The sequence below is a fragment of the Gossypium hirsutum genome, chromosome A04 (genome assembly GCF_007990345.1).
Source record: "Gossypium hirsutum isolate 1008001.06 chromosome A04, Gossypium_hirsutum_v2.1, whole genome shotgun sequence".
NCBI lineage: Eukaryota > Viridiplantae > Streptophyta > Magnoliopsida > Malvales > Malvaceae > Gossypium > Gossypium hirsutum.
Window position 1 is genome coordinate 5331809 of NC_053427.1, and position 16414 is coordinate 5348222.

Sequence of the window (16414 nt, forward strand, 5' to 3'; positions counted from 1 at the left end):
CATACCGAGGGTTCTTACCGAATTGGGCCCGTTGGCCCATCATTCCAATTTTGGCCCATTAAGCCCAAAAATATCGATGGCACAGAAATCATGCACTTTGCAGTCTAAATTTTCCAGCTTACCAAAAACATTAATCGATTTACCTCACGAGCATTCTCACACTCGCAAATCTATAAAATACCGGTTTTCGGCATTTCGGCTTTTCGACTTTTGCCGATCTAGACTAAGAAAGAGGATGTTAGTTACACACCTGTTTGCGACGATATGCTGACGAGATCCACACACAAACTTCCTACAATTGGATTACTAACACATTAATCTAACTATTCAAATACGAACTACATATTAACCCCTTACAATATTCGGCCAACCACACCTACAGATCATAGTAAGCTTATAAGAAAACAATAAGTAACTCATTAACAAATTTTTGTCAATGTTTACCACATAATCATAATTTCACTGCAAGATGTCTTCCTGAGCAACAGTCACTAAATTATTTATAACTGGAGCTACGAAACTCCAAATCAAGTTCCGTTAATTTTCCCTGAAAATAGACTCATATATCTTCTATCCATAAAATTTTCAGAATTTTTGGTTTATCCAATAAATACCAGATTTTTCTCAAAGTTTCCCATGTTTCACTGTTTGACTAATCTGACCACTCTTCATTACGAATCAAATTTCTCATTGTACAGAATTCAAAATATGTTCTTGTTTATTTAATTAGAAACTAGACTCAATAAGATTTAATTACATAATTTATTAAGCTTCTAATTCATCTCCCACAATTTATGGTGATTTTTCAAAGTCACGTTACTGCTGCTGTCCCAAGCAGATTTATTACCAAATCACTCTTTCACACCTAACTTGCATGCTTGTTATTTAAACATGTATATCACCAATCAATCATCATATATCTATGATTTTACTTAAGTATAATCTCCATTTCATCATTTTAAAGCACAACATGTTAGCCGATTTTTTTCCCTTTAACATCTAAGGCACATGCATGCTCATTTGTTTGGCTCAACTTCACCTATCTTCTATTTTTTTCATCAAAAGAACATGAAACAACAACCATTTCCTTCATTTTAATTCATGACTAAATGCTCACAACACAACTAAAAACCAAAATATGCTTCAAGAGTTAAGGTAGAATCAAGAAGAACTCATGAACATCAAGATAGAAGCCAACTACCATGAACTTACCTTCAATTTTCTTCCCCAAATGACCGAACACTCAAGAGCTTTCTCCTCTCCTTTCTCTTCTCTAACTTTCAGCTATGATGAACAAAGATGGACAAAACTTTGTTCTTTTCACCCCTTTTTCTTTTAATAAAACTTCATATTTCATCCATTTAATTCTTTAATACAAAAGACATGAAATTCTTATCATGAAACATTTACCTAACCCATTATCATGAAACATTTACCTAACCCATTATCATGGAACATTTACCTAACCTATTATCAATTTGTAGCAATTTGTACCATAAATTATGGATATCAAGTGTACATTTTGTCTACAACAACATGATGGCTGGCCACTTCATGTAAAATGGGAGGTTTGTCATGCAAATCCTCCTATTTTGCACTCCTATTTATTTGGTCACTTCAATTTAGCCTATAGCATTTTCAAACATTTTCACATAGGTCCTATTTCATAATTTCATTCACAAATGACAAAATTAAAGCATGAAATTTTGCCAACATTCACAGGATTCCCAAAAATTGGGGCGGTACACGAATCCTTTCCCTTGAAATTTTGTTAATTTTAGCTCAATTCGTATCCCTAGCCTTTTGGCTTAAATCTTATTTCTGTGCAAGTTATGTCAAAATGAGTTTGTTGGTTTAGTGGTAAGGTGTCAATTTATCCTTTGGTTTTATGTTTGAATCCTGTACACGCAAACAAGAATTTTCTTTTTGTTTTAAACTCTTTGGTTAAAACCTATTAGGGTAAGTAATCAGATTTACTAGGGGTAATGGTTAAGTTTTAATTAGTTAAAAACAAATCTATTTCCCCAAATTTCTCCCCAAAAAAATTATCCATTATTCCTTCATTTTTGTCACATTCTATTTTTCTCCTCCTTTCCCTTTTGTTTATTTTCGTTTTCTTTTTGATTTCATTGGTTTTTATTAGTCCAACTTGTTGTTCTATGCCCTTCATCCATACAAGTGGATTGTGGTTTTGTTAAGTAAGTTCAGTGTAAGTGTTGAAGTTTCTTTTTCGGTGTAAAGTTTTTAGTTGTGTTGGTATTGAGTTTATGTTCTAGCGCTTTAAGGACTTAGTGTTTGATAATTTTTTGCATTCTGGTAGGAGAGAAGCGTGGGACGTTAGATGAACTTTTAGCGAATTAAGAGCTTGGATTGACGGCTTTCTGAGGTAAGTATTCGAATATCAACTTTGAGGGTTGATTTCTTGTAAGGGAAAGTTATCAATTTAAGTGTCGGATTTTTATCTCTGGGTTGTTAATTGGTACAATTTGATGTCAAATGTAGGATTTTGATATTGCTCTATTGTGTGGTTGTTCGAAAATAACATCAAATGTGTGAAATTAACCCAAAAAAACTCGATTAAATAATGAAACTGGGTTTTTTTTTAAATTTCCCAATGCCACGTAGCTGTGTGGATGACCATGTGGGGCACACGGTCATGTGAAACCATGCAGGCTATGTGGAGCACATGGTCATGCAAAATTATGCAAACCATGTGGGGCACACAACCGTGTAAAATCATGTAGTCCGTGTGGACCAAACGGGCTAGGTTTTTAGGTCGTGTGGGCCTTTTTGGTCAATTTGGAGGCCCAAGTAAAGGCTAATTAAGGTACTCATAAATTGGGTCCATGAGCATTATGTAAGCCCACAAAAGTACAAGTTTAAGTAAACAAACATTGGTAAGTGTAAGAAGTATGTTAAATAAGTTCCAATAAGTATAATAATGCGTTATGATTTGTTATATAAGTAGGTATGTAAGCTAAGCATGACTATTTTATAAACCATGTGTGTTATACATATTCAATTATATGTTCTGATAAGTTATCTATATTGACTATGTAATATGATTTGCTATGATCTATATAAGTTGTGTGTAAGTTACGCTTCATATAATATATGTTTGCGTGTATATGTCATACAACCTATGTGATATATATGTACGTCAATGTGACTTTGCATAAGCATTTGGGTGGGTTATGATATAATGGAGGAAGTGTTGTACGGCAGTTGTTACTGCACGTATATGGCGGCTAGACTACAAATTTCTTTATGGAAGCTCAGCTACATATTTGTGAATGGCACACGGCCACATATTGGTGTGATTGGACGGATGGACTCTTGTAGTCCTATTTGGTGTGATTGGCTGGTAAGAGTTGGTGGGTAACAAATAGGGGTAGGATCTGTATTTGCATTTGTTCGGGCCTGATATATGTTTATGAAATTATGATATTTCGATACGAAATATGTTCCGAAAATATGACATAATGATTTGATATATGTTTCTGGTAATACAGTATTCTGATATGATATTTGTATATTATAAGTACAAATTTGGTGGTGACATTTAGTTATGTGCTTGTTAAATAAAATTCTACTTGTGGGTCGGGTCATACAGTGGGCTTCTAACTCACTCATTTGTTTGATAAGTTTCAGGTGAACTTCTGACTTAGGATCGGATGACGTGCGGGAGCTTGGATTGGTCTTTCAAATAATATGGTTTGATTTATGTTAATTAAGAATTTCGGGCATTTGGTTTTGGACTATGTTTTTTTAATTTGGTTTTGTTTTTGGGTTTTGAATTGTTCGTCGGTTTTTGGAAGTTTCAACGTAAAACTAAAAAAAAAGAACATACAAGCTAACAAATTAGAACTCGGTTTTTAAACTAAAACAAGCTAAGGACTTTTCGCTACAAATTTAAAATGAGTTTTATGAAAATTTATAACGAATGTTTTAGAATATGCCCAATTGGTGAACTGTATGTTTTCACTTATCAAGATCACAGTTTCCAAATTATCAACTCTAAAATTTTTGCTGCAAAGTTTTATTCAAAATTACGATTTTTATAAAGTAAGGAGGGTATAAGCGCAATGATTTAGTAAAATTTAGACTTTAAGTTAGTAATTGATAGATTCACCTAAGCGATTTAAAAGTGGCAAGTTTTTCTATCAAAGATTTGTGGCAAATTTTATAAAACTTTGATTTTCGGTTTTGCATCGAGCCACATTTTGGAAAGTAAAGATTTCTACGTATTATTGTAACTCTCTAGGTTTGGCTATAACATTTAAACTGAGTTTGGGGTGTTACTGTGAATTTAGAAAAATATTTAATTGCGGAAAGTTAAGGTAGTGGAGTAAATAATTAGAGTCGAACCACTGTAAATCGTTGTGTTCTTTGTTGCTTATTTATCCGTTGCTTCCATCATTTACTCGTTGCTTCAATTGGGGTCGAACCATTGGAAACCATTATTTGTTGCTCAAATAATCTTAACGTGTGGGATATTATTATGGATAGTCTTTCAATTCCATCCAAACAAGAAAGAGAGCTTTTAATTCCAAAAAGGAAGAAGGAATGAAATGAGATCGATAGGAGAAACTTTCAACTTAATGCCAAGGAAATGCACATTCTATTTTATGCAATTAATTTAAATATGGGATGTGACATCTAAATCGGGTTATTGTGCACACTCAGAATTTTACTAACTTTTAAAATCAAACTATATTTCATTTTATCATTTATGGTCATGCTTTGGACCAAATTTGGTATTTTGGTTTGTTGGTTTCATGTAAGTGCCGACAAAGAAACTGTTTGTGGATTGGAAAAATAGATAGTTTTTGCGTAAATTCGATTGACTCGTTAAATCAATTTAATTAAAAAAATTTGATTTCTTTAAATTTTTATTTTTATTTTTCATTTTAGTTAATAATTTTTTTTAAAAAATCCTTAAATCATTAATGAAGCATGGATCTCGTCAAGTTTAAATTAAAGCCCAATGTTTTACTCTTATAGACTTTTCCTAATTTTTATGCTTCTAAGACAGATATTTGTCTTTTCACATTCAGAACAATTAAAGCTGAAATTAAAGCTCAAAATACTTGTCATCTCTTTGTATGGGATACAATAAATTATTTAATAATTTCAACTAGTCTAACTTAATAAATTATTCAAAATTTGAAGGTTATTCTAAAATAATATAATTTTAGTTTTTATTTAATTTTTTTTATTTTTAATCACATGAGTTAAATAAAACAACAAGGGTGTCTTTTATCTTAACTAGTGATTAAGGATTCAATCTCGTTTTGAACATGAAGCAACTTTAAAATTCATAGTTAATATCTACCCTCTTAATAAGTCTACAGAATCTAAAAGATTAATTACAAAATTTATTCAGATAGATATACTAAAGAAAATTCTACGTAATTATTTTTTTTCAAAAATACGTGCTCTTTCTTTTGTTTTATATATATATATCATGTTCATGCCATATGCTCCTTCAAATCCTCTTTTAATCACCGGCATGAATTTTTTTTCTTATATATATATGTTACACATAGCCGAAAATAAATACAAGATTCAAATATTTTTCAAAAAATATATATGTTTTACATTTTACATTAAGAAACTTATTTTGCTACAAATAACTAGTAGTAGCTTCACTTTCATAGCATTTTACATTAAAATAAAATATCAAAAGCCACCCAAAATTAAGAATATAATTACTTTTTAATTTATTCTACAAATTTTTATTTTCATCAAATTCACGTATATATAATGAGATGCAACTCATAGATGATGATAACATGGAGACAATGATAGCGGTGCATTGATCCATTGATAACGTTAAACCAACGGAGTTGTTCATTGAGTTGGAGGATGTTGAACCGAGAAATGTGACAGTTAATATTCCTATAGCTTTAATAGCTCTAGTACAAAATGTCACACAATTAAATCAACAATATAGAGTTTAAGGCCAGTAAGTAGAGGCACCAAGAGTGCTTGTGGATTAGACAAAATTTTTTTATACGAATTTGACCTCGATCTAAATGTTAGGTGGGTAAATTCGAGCAATTATGGAGTGATATTGACATCTGGTGACAATCCATACAATGTGTCTACTTTGTATAATAACCTTAATTTGGGCCTTGATTACTTTGTATAATAACCTTAATTTGGGTCCTGATTTTGAGATACATCTATTAGTTTCTGGTCTTCATGCAGGTAATGAAGAAATACCTGATGATGATGATGATCCCAACCACCAGGTCGAGGAATTTAGTGACCCCGATGTCGATGAGGTTTTGGATGATATCAATAATGAAGGAGATTATGATGATAATGCAAACGCTCATCCGCTCAGGAATCTGACTCGTGGCATTATTATATAGGATGAACCTTTAGACACATGAATAAATCCTGATATGATGTATGCATCTAAATTTCCAGAATATCCAAATATAATATCTTCTCATAAGTTAGTGTCGGATTCAAAATCAGAAGAGTAGGTGGTAGGTCTACTATTCTCAAATAAGGAGGGATAGGGAGCTGCATCAAACATTATAGCTTGAAAGTGTCAATAGACTACAAAGTCGTTGTACCTAAACTGGCATTATATATTGTGGTGTATTGGAGGTTTACCCGTATATAAGTTAAGTAGCTGGGGAAATATCTGATGGTAACTAAGGTTCGCATTGTGGGATATTCTTTCATTTTGCTTCGATCATCAAATCTATAAGGAAGATTTTCCTCAATAGATCACAAACTTATATAATAAAAATATGAATCCAGAGCTTAATTGAGTTGGCATATCACTCAAATTTCAAAACTAAAATCCAACCATCTGAATATCAACACAAATATAAATATGGTATAGTAGGGGTTGACGCAGATAAGGTCTATCCCTACCTTTTTAAGATGACATAGAATGGTCTATCCCAACCTTTTTTTAGTTGATTTTGATTGTGTCTAGTACAACCTTTATAAAGTCGGTGTAGGCACGGCCTAGCCCAACTATTTTTAAATTGCCTTTAACGGAGGCATGAGCCAACTCTTTAAAAGTTGGCATATGAATGCTTTATTCTGACTTTTTTTGGACCGTATATTTCCTCCTATCCCAATCTTTTTTTAAAGGTCGGCCTTGATTATGTCTTTCCCAACCTTTCAATAAAGGTTGGCCTAGGTTAAATTATTCCGACTATTTTTCCAAAGCGTCGCAACGCCTATACTAACAACACTAAGAATGACATTTTTGGAAACGTTGAGGGAATCGTCAAGGGCCTATGTCAACCTTTTTTGGGTCGTCTTAAGTCAAAAAGAGTGTCGCCAAAAAACCTGTTTTGTTGAAGTATTATTTTAAATACGAAAAGATATCTTTATAACTTTCCCTAACAGAATTGGTATTTAATTGACTCATGACACCAACTTAATTAGAGATTTTATAACTTGTATAGATTATATGTTTTTAATAAATAATACATACATCTCTTCTTATTTTTCTACCAACTATTGTTTTCTATAACTTAATAACAAGGCAAAATATTTTCTATTTCTAGCTGCTAAGTAGGACCAATTTATCATTTATGGGCATGCTTTGGACCAAATTTGGTATTTTGGTTTGCTGGTTTCACGTAGGTGCCGACAAAGAAACTGTTTCGTGGATTGGAAAGAAAATTCTTGGTTGACTTGTGAAATTAATTTAATTTATTATTTTTATTTTTTTAAGTTTATTTTTGTTTTTCATTTTAGTTAATAAATATTTTTTTTTAAAATCCTTAAATCAGTGAAGAAGCATGGAATTCGTCAAAGTAATTGAAGTAATTTAATATGCTCCATTTGTCTTCACAACAAAAGCCCAATGTTTTACTTTAGATTTTTCCAAATTTGTATGCTTCCGAGACAGATATTTGTCTTTTCACCTCCAGAACAATTAAAGCTGAAATTAAAGCTCAAAATACTTGTCATCTCTTTGTATTGGATACAATAAATTATTTAATAATTTCAACTGGTCTAACCTAATAAATTATTCAGATTTTGAAGGCTATTCTAAAATTATATAATTTTAGTTCTTATTTAAATTTTATTACTTTCAACTACGGAAGTTAAGTAAGATAGTTAGTGTCTTTTCTACCTTAATTAATGATTCAGAATTTAATACTCGTTTTGGGTATGAAGCAACTTTAAAACTCGTTGTCAGTGTCTACCTCGTTAATGGGTCTATTGTTGCAAATTCATACTTCTATTTTCCTTCCAATCATTTTTTTTCTTTTTTGTGGGTTATCCTACGATTTCTATTCTAATTTTCTACCATATTTACTGTCTCAATAAACTCTCTCTCTAAGTTACCATAGCCCAGCTATGGGCTTGCACAATACACCTCAATTTTAATATCCTGAGAGACTCCATTAGTTGTCATAGTCTAGCTATGGTCTTTCACTTCAGTATCCTTATTTTTATCATCCTGACAAACCATCCATGATGTCATGGTGTCTTTCAAATATGTTCTTACACGATATACCCTGTGTTTATTGTCCCGGCGGACTATCCCGTATTTAATTTCCTATCGGACTATCTTGTGTTTAATGTCCCATTGGTCTCTTCCATTTTTAATGTCATGTCGAACTAACTACGATGTCATAGCGTCTTTCAGCTATGGTCTTACACCATATAACTCCATGTTTACCATCCCGACAGATTATCAAAGGATATTATAACGTTTTTCAACTATGGTCTTAGTCCTATTTACCATGATACCACACCTCAATTTTAATATCCTGAGAGACTCCATTAGTTGTCATAGTCTAGCTATGGTCTTTCACTTCAGTATCCTTATTTTTATCATCCTGACAAACCATCCATGATGTCATGGTGTCTTTCAAATATGTTCTTACACGATATACCCTGTGTTTATTGTCCTGGCGGACTATCCCGTATTTAATTTCCTATCGACTATCTTGTGTTTAATATCCCATTGGTCTCTCCCATTTTTAATGTCATGTCGAACTAACTACGATGTCATAGCGTCTTTCAGCTATGGTCTTACACCATATAACTCTATGTTTACCATCCCGACAGATTATCAAAGGATACTATAACGTCTTTCAACTATGATCTTAATCATTTATATCATGATGTCATAGCATCTTTCAACTATTGTCTTACTCATCCTTATCATGATGTCATAATATCTTTTAGTTATGGTCTTATTTATTTTAGGCATACAACCTCCGATTGGTCTCATGGCTTAGCCATGATCTTTTACTTACTTTCCCCATTACATTCCATCCATTCCTCCATTTGCCATCCCATATATTGATGCTTGAACATCGCAATGTCCTCTATGCAAGGCTTGGAGCTTTACTCATCACAGGTGCACACAACAACACCGTATGGTAGTATCTAACAAAATCACTACTTTCTAATATTCCCTTTCCTAACTTCACCTAAACCTGGCAATATTTCCCATACATACATTACATGTATTTCATGGATACAATACCATAGAATCATAGATAATTCATGCACACTGTAATAGAATGGTAAATACTCATAAACTCATGCAACATTATAGCCTACTTAGCATTTTAGGGGTTGAGTGCCGAAACTCACTTGATCCTTCTTCACCTTGTCCACTTAGCTTTTCCAGGCGCCAAAGCTTCCATGCTTCTGGAAACTAAGCAAGACAACCAATTCATGCGTTAAACTAGATAAATCCTAATTTAAACTCAATTTTCCAAAAATATGCAAGACCTTAAAAATGGTTTTAGAATATCTTAATATTGGTTTTCTAAATCTTACATACACCGAAGGTCTTAGAACCTTACCAATTTATTATATTTCTACTTTTCTAGATAATTAATTATGATCATTACTCCATGTAGATCATTCATAAACATTGCTTCCTCGGAGCAACCCAAGGAAGAAGATGAATAAAATGAAATAAAACAAAACAGATTGGATATGAAGTCTCCCAAGAAGTCACTCTTCAGCTATTTATAGCCCTTTCTACATAGTCTTCAACCATGTAAAATCCACTTATTTTCAATCATTTTGTCCCCCGCTAAGGGACCAACTGGTTCTAATCTAGCCGAATCAGATTTGGAATTTAACCATGTCTAAATCAACCATTATATTTCTCTATCTAAATTAGCCATTATTTTTCTCTAACTCTTTAGTAGAGACCATTAGCTTATGATATCTTTCAATTTAACCCCTAATTTGTTCCAAATTTCTAAATTTATAGGGACCCTGGTGTGACAATGCAATAAATGTTTTTAAATTGCATAAATATCATTTAATTTTTGTAAGATCCCAAAAATAGGGTTAGAAAAAAAATTAGGGTTTGAAACTAAGAGTGGTCATCCTTCGATTTTGAGTTTAGGTTTTGAAAATTTATGACAATTAAACTGATTTGATTTAGTGGTTAAGTGTTTGAGTTATGTGCGTGAGGTTTTGGGTTCGAATCCTATTTCTGGAAATTTTGTTATTTTACTTAAACCCTTACCTTTGAACGTTGGGTTTATAAGTTAAAATTCGTCAATTAATGTCAAGAATTAGCCTGTTGGTTCAATGGCTAAGCTTCTGTAAACTCCTTAGTTTTGTGTTCGAATCTCGATGAAAGCAATAGGAAATATTTTATTTTGAATATTGTATGGTTGTTAGTTTCAGTTGGTTACTTAAAACCTTCCAGAAACCTCCGCTGGTTTTTCTTTTCATTGTTGTTCTTTCTTTTTCTGTTATGTTTCTTCTGTTAGTCGTTCTCAATACTTAGTTCTTCATTTTGGTTTCTTCCTTTCAAAGTGACCTTTTCTTTTGTTACATTACATTGCACTGATTCTGTACGCGATCTGACTTGTCTTTCTAGTTCAATTAGTTGACCGGGACAAGACCTCATCCTTGTTGTTTCTGCTTCAAATTTGTATCAGATACTACTGAAAACCCCTATTTTTTCTAATTTTGGACATCAAAAAACGTGGCTATCGATGCCACATGGCCAGAGACATAAGCATGTGCCCAGGCTGTGTAAGCCACACGGCTGTGTGCCAAGCCACGTGGTTGGTCATGTAACTCATTATTCATTGAATTTGAGTCACACGGGCATGCGTCCAAGCCATGTGTGGCCATGTTAGTGCAGGGTTCATACGAGAAATGACATGGGTGTATGTCTAGGCTGTGTAACTCACTGTTTATGATTTAGGACCACACGGCCAGGGACATCGGCGTGTGCCCAGGCCGTGTGAGCTACACGGGTAAGGACATGGGCATGTATCCAAGTCGTGTAACTCACTATTTATAATTTAAGATCACACAGATAGGGAAATGGGTGTGTGTGCCCAGGTCGTGTAAGCCACACGGGCAAGGATATGGGCATGTACCTAGGCCGTGTGAGCTAAACAGGCAAGGATATGAGCGTGTACCTAGGTCTTGTAAGCCACACAGGCAAGAACATGGACATGTGTCCAGGCCGTGTGACTCACTGTTTACAATTTAAAATCACACAAGCAGATGACACGGGCGTGTGATCTGCACATATGTATGTTATGTTTGAACTTAAGTGAATAGAATCTGTCAGAACGTAATGTGCTATTGCCTGATGTGTGTGAATTATCCAGGTATGATGTGTATTTGTTAAGTTTACCGGTACGCCTCTGCATTATTCTGTTGATGGAGAATATGTGATATTTGAATATGTTAGATCGATTGTTATTGATTCTGGTTTATAACCGTGCACGTAACTTCATGACAAATCTGATATGATCTGTTATGGTTCGAAAAGTCTATTTTACATGTTTACTGATTCTGTTATTGAAAGATATCATGTCTTACATTCTTATTACTTTGATTCTACATATGCATGCCATGGCACAATGCATAGGATTTAGGTTGATGTTAAAGGAGGAAGATTTTGTACTGGCAGTTAAAGATATGTGTAATTAGTGGCTTGACCACATAGATTTGATTGGTAGTTTAACTGCATATTGATAAGCCATTGTTGCTGGGCAACCCATGGTGGCGATTCATCATTACCTGGCAACTCGATATGACTTTGTTGGTGTGTTTGGATGGATGAGTTCAGGGGAGAACTCTATTTTGGTGTGTAACAGAGTTTGGGAATACTGTTTCTGATAGATCTGCATTCTGATTTGTTTGAAAAATACTACATCTACATAAACATACATGCTCTGTTCTGCTCTGTTCTGTTATGTTCTACTTCGTTTTGTTCTGTTATGTTCAGTTCAATTCTGCTATGTACCATTCGGTGTTGTTCTTCTCTATTCTATTTTGCTTTGTTCTATTGTACTACCTTTGATTAAATCTCTGTGATACTCTAGAGCTATCCATACCGTACTGTCCATATCGATTATACATCTGCTCTTAAGTTCTTTGTGTTACTACAAGTTATATAGTATGCTCTGCTTATTTGTATTTGAGTCTAGTTATACCCGATGCTTGGTAAATCACCCTTTGTTTTACCTTCATTTGTTCAAGAAAACATTTGATTCAGTATCGACGGCATATGTGAGATTGTTTTACACTGAACTAACTTCGAATTGATCTTTTGGGTTGTAAATTATCTTGGATTTGTCTTACTTTCCTTTTGATAATCTTGTCCATATCAATCAATTTCTAACACAAAATTACAAAATCACCTAAATCGACAAAAATGAATTTCTGGTTTTCAAAATGAAAATCCCGAAAAGAAATCAATTTTCAATGCATTGGTGTAACTCGTCCAAGTATGGCTTAAACTTCTAGGTTGGACTTAGGGTGTTACAATTTTAATTAAAATTATTCATCTAAAATTAAATTCTGTTTTTTTTTTTATATTTTGGAAAGAAAAAAACGTTTAACCAAAAATTAAAATAAAACTTCAACCATTTGATTTAATAGTGTTATAACTTTATTCATTTATATAAATATTTTATATTTTTTTATAAATTATATATTATTTTATATATGATAATCGGTTTGTATTTATATTCTATTAGGAAATGAAAAAAATACAATTTTTTAAAATATAAAATCTAAAAAATTAGTGATGACTGGGAAAGAAAAGTCACACAAAGGTAAACATTTAGTGACATCTATAATAAATATTTTGGAAAGTACACATTTAGCAGCATTTGTAATCCAAAACACCGCGATCCGCATTACATTTTGCAGAGCTTTGTGAATGAAAATGTCATTAAAGGTCTTACATGTACCACTATTTTTTCAAGAACTGTCGTGGAATGCCATAAACCTATAGTGACGGGTTTTTTCCAAAAATATAGCTACTTTTTGCGACACTGCAGCTTTTGTTGTGGCATTTTCCCTTTCCATCGTAATAGTTATAGCAACGTTTATAAATGCTGCAAAAAGCTTAAAAAACGTCATTGAATGCTTAATCTACTGTAGTGGAAACACTCTGTAATGGCACACAATCTGATCAAACACACCACAGAATCTGAGAAGTTGAATAATGATATACAAAGCTAATGTTACATGCACAACTTAATAGAAAGAAACATATCATAAAAGTGACAGAATGAAACATTTTTTTTTGAATTTTTTTCATGCATGATTTTTAGAAGAACAGTAATATATTCCTCAAATCAATTTAAGTAATAATTTGGTAGGTTTGTCTATTAAAGCATTACCTACTTCAGTATTTGAAAAGCCAATATAATATAGAAATGTGTAGGCTATAATATTATTACGAGGGAAAGTAAATACGAGTTACGCTCTTGTTTCTTTAATCAAAATTTTGTTTTATTGAATTTTCTTGATAAAAATTTTAATAGATAATATGTTATTAATATTAAAATAAAATTTCACATAAAAAATTTATATAAGAAAAGTATTATAAATATCTTGTTTCGTGTATAAAAATAAAATTTAAAGAAGCATTATAAAAACTACAAATAATATGTCACGCATATGCGTGTGTGGAAACTATATATATAATAAAGTTTGGTTGTATGAAAAATTTAAAGTTTTACACATTGGTGTACGTTCAAATCCCATCATAAATATTTTTTAAATAAAAAAATTAAAATACAATCGAATAATATAATTTATTTTAAATACGAAAAGATATCTTTATAATTTTCCTAACAGAGTTATTGTTCGGTTGACTCATAATACCAACTTAATTAGAGATTTTATTAATTGTATAGATTATATATTTTTAATAAAAAATACATACATCTCTTCTTATTTTTCTACCTCTTATCGTTTTTCAACTATTGTTTTCTATAACTTTATAACAAGGCAAAATATTTTCTACTCAATTTCTAGCTGCTAAGTAGGACCAATTTATCATTTATGGGCATGCTTTGAACCAAATTTAGAATTTTGGTTTGCTGGTTTCACGTAAGTGCCGACAAAGAAAGTGTTTGTGGATGGATAAAATTGTGTAAATTCGATTAACTCGTGAAATTAATTTAATTAAAAAATTTTAAATTTTTTAAAAGAAACCCTTAAATTATTAATAAAGCATGGAGTCGGTCTAGTAATTGAAGCAATTTAATATGCTCCATTTGTCTTCACAACAAAAGCCCAATGTTTTACTCCTAGATTTTTCCCATTTTTTATGCTTCTAAGACAGATATTTGTCTTTTCACCTTCATAACAATTAAAGCTGAAATTAAAGCTCAAAATACTTGTCATCTCTTTTAAATTATTTAATAATTTCAACTAGTCTAACCTAATAAATTATTCAAAATTTGAAGGCCATTCTAAAATAATATAATTTTATTTTTTTTAATTTTTTCATTTTCAATCATAGGAGTTAAATAAGATGATAAATTTCTTTTTACCTTAATTATTGGTTGATGGTTTAATTCTTATTTTGAGAATGAAGTAGCTCATGATTAATATTTACTTCTTTAATGAATTTACAGAATGTAAATGATTAGTTATTAAACTCATTACGATAAATACATTAAAAATTAAAAATTCTAGGTAATTTTTTTTTTCAAAAATACTTGCTCTTTCTTTTGTTTTTTAATGGTATATATCATGTTCATGCCATGTGCTCCTTTAAATCATCTTTTAATCACCGGCATAAAAAATGGAGGAAAATGCTTATATTTTTTTCTTTTATAGCCGAAAATAAATACAAGATTCACATATTTTTCAAAACAATAATTCTTTTTACATTTTACATTAAGAAAATTATTTTATTATTAATAACTAGTAGTGGCTTCACTTTCATAGCATTTTACATTAAAATAAAAATATTAAAAGCCACCCAAAATTAAGAATATAATTAATTAAGTAACAAAGAATAAATCCCAAATTTTTCCTTTAATTTAATAAATTCAACTCTATTTTAAGCCAAATACTTCATTGGAAACTCTTTTATATAAATGTATAATATATACACATAAATGAAGAAAAAAACAGTCTGACAAACTTAGAACTGAAATGTTTTATTCTATAAGCAATAGTTAATTAGTTATATGTATATATAGACACGAAAAAGCCGACAGAGAAATGAACAGAAGACAGCTTTGAGTTGTTGTTCATCTGTAAGATTTAAGAATAGCTCCACAAAATGTGCATATTATAGCTTTCCATGATTTCCAATAGAACGGAACATAACAAAACCTGGTGATCGTTTTCATGTCTCCGACGCTTGCTCCTCCGCCGCACCGGGAGCACGTCCCGGGTAAACAGAAGCACACCATAACAAAACAAAGTTTAACCAGAAAAGTTAATTCTTTTTGTTCGAAACTTTTTGATGTAATAATTTTGAGGGTTGCATGAGATATTTATAGACCAGAGATGATGTTAAAGATCGAGCAATTTGTAATTGAAACGACCGTCGGATTGTTGGAAAAGGGTAGTAGTTCGATGTTTTGTTGATGTTATTTATTCCACAAACCTGTCGAGCCCATCATGGCAATACTGTATGGATGATTTACACTTGGACAAGATAGTTGGGGTTTTTAATTAAACCGCTGGAAGATTGCTGTACAACAGTAAAAACCTGAAATTTTTTTTTGGAATTTTTATAAAAATAATTAAAAATAAATTAATTTCAGAAACAGAAGGCATGGAGATTAAATACGAGAATGACACTATTACAGTAGAAGACGATGTCGTATATGTGTCAAACAATACCACTTAAAAATTACTCTATGATTATCAAATAATTAGGTTAGAATTAGACCTGTTCTTAATATTTTTGAGACCTTAAGCCAAACAATAAATTAAGCCTCTTTTAAAAAATTTATAAAATATAATACAATAAAATAAAAAAACATAGTAATAATTTTATTAAAATAATACATTTTGTGAAATTAAGCAATATTTTCTAACAAAATTTAAAAAATATATATTTTTCATTCAATCTACTCCTATGTCAAGGGATTTAAATTGCGATTGCAGCCGCGTTTTCAGTTGCGTTGCGTTTATCGCAATTGCGGACATAACTGAT

The 16414-nt window shown here is 31.7% G+C and overlaps 1 long non-coding RNA gene across 2 annotated transcripts; it reads right to left on the reverse strand.

Moving 5' to 3' along the window:
• Positions 1-13056: 13056 nt before the first annotated feature.
• On the reverse strand, positions 13057-15715 carry LOC121227883 (uncharacterized). Of its 2 annotated transcripts, none has more exons than XR_005925403.1 (2): positions 15583-15715; positions 13057-13340 (listed from the first exon to the last, which is right to left on the reverse strand). It is a non-coding gene; the product is annotated as an uncharacterized lncRNA (long non-coding RNA). The 2 variants fall into 2 exon arrangements; XR_005925404.1 differs by having other exon boundaries at positions 13057-13413; positions 15583-15704.
• Between the last annotated feature and the right edge of the window lie 699 nt (positions 15716-16414).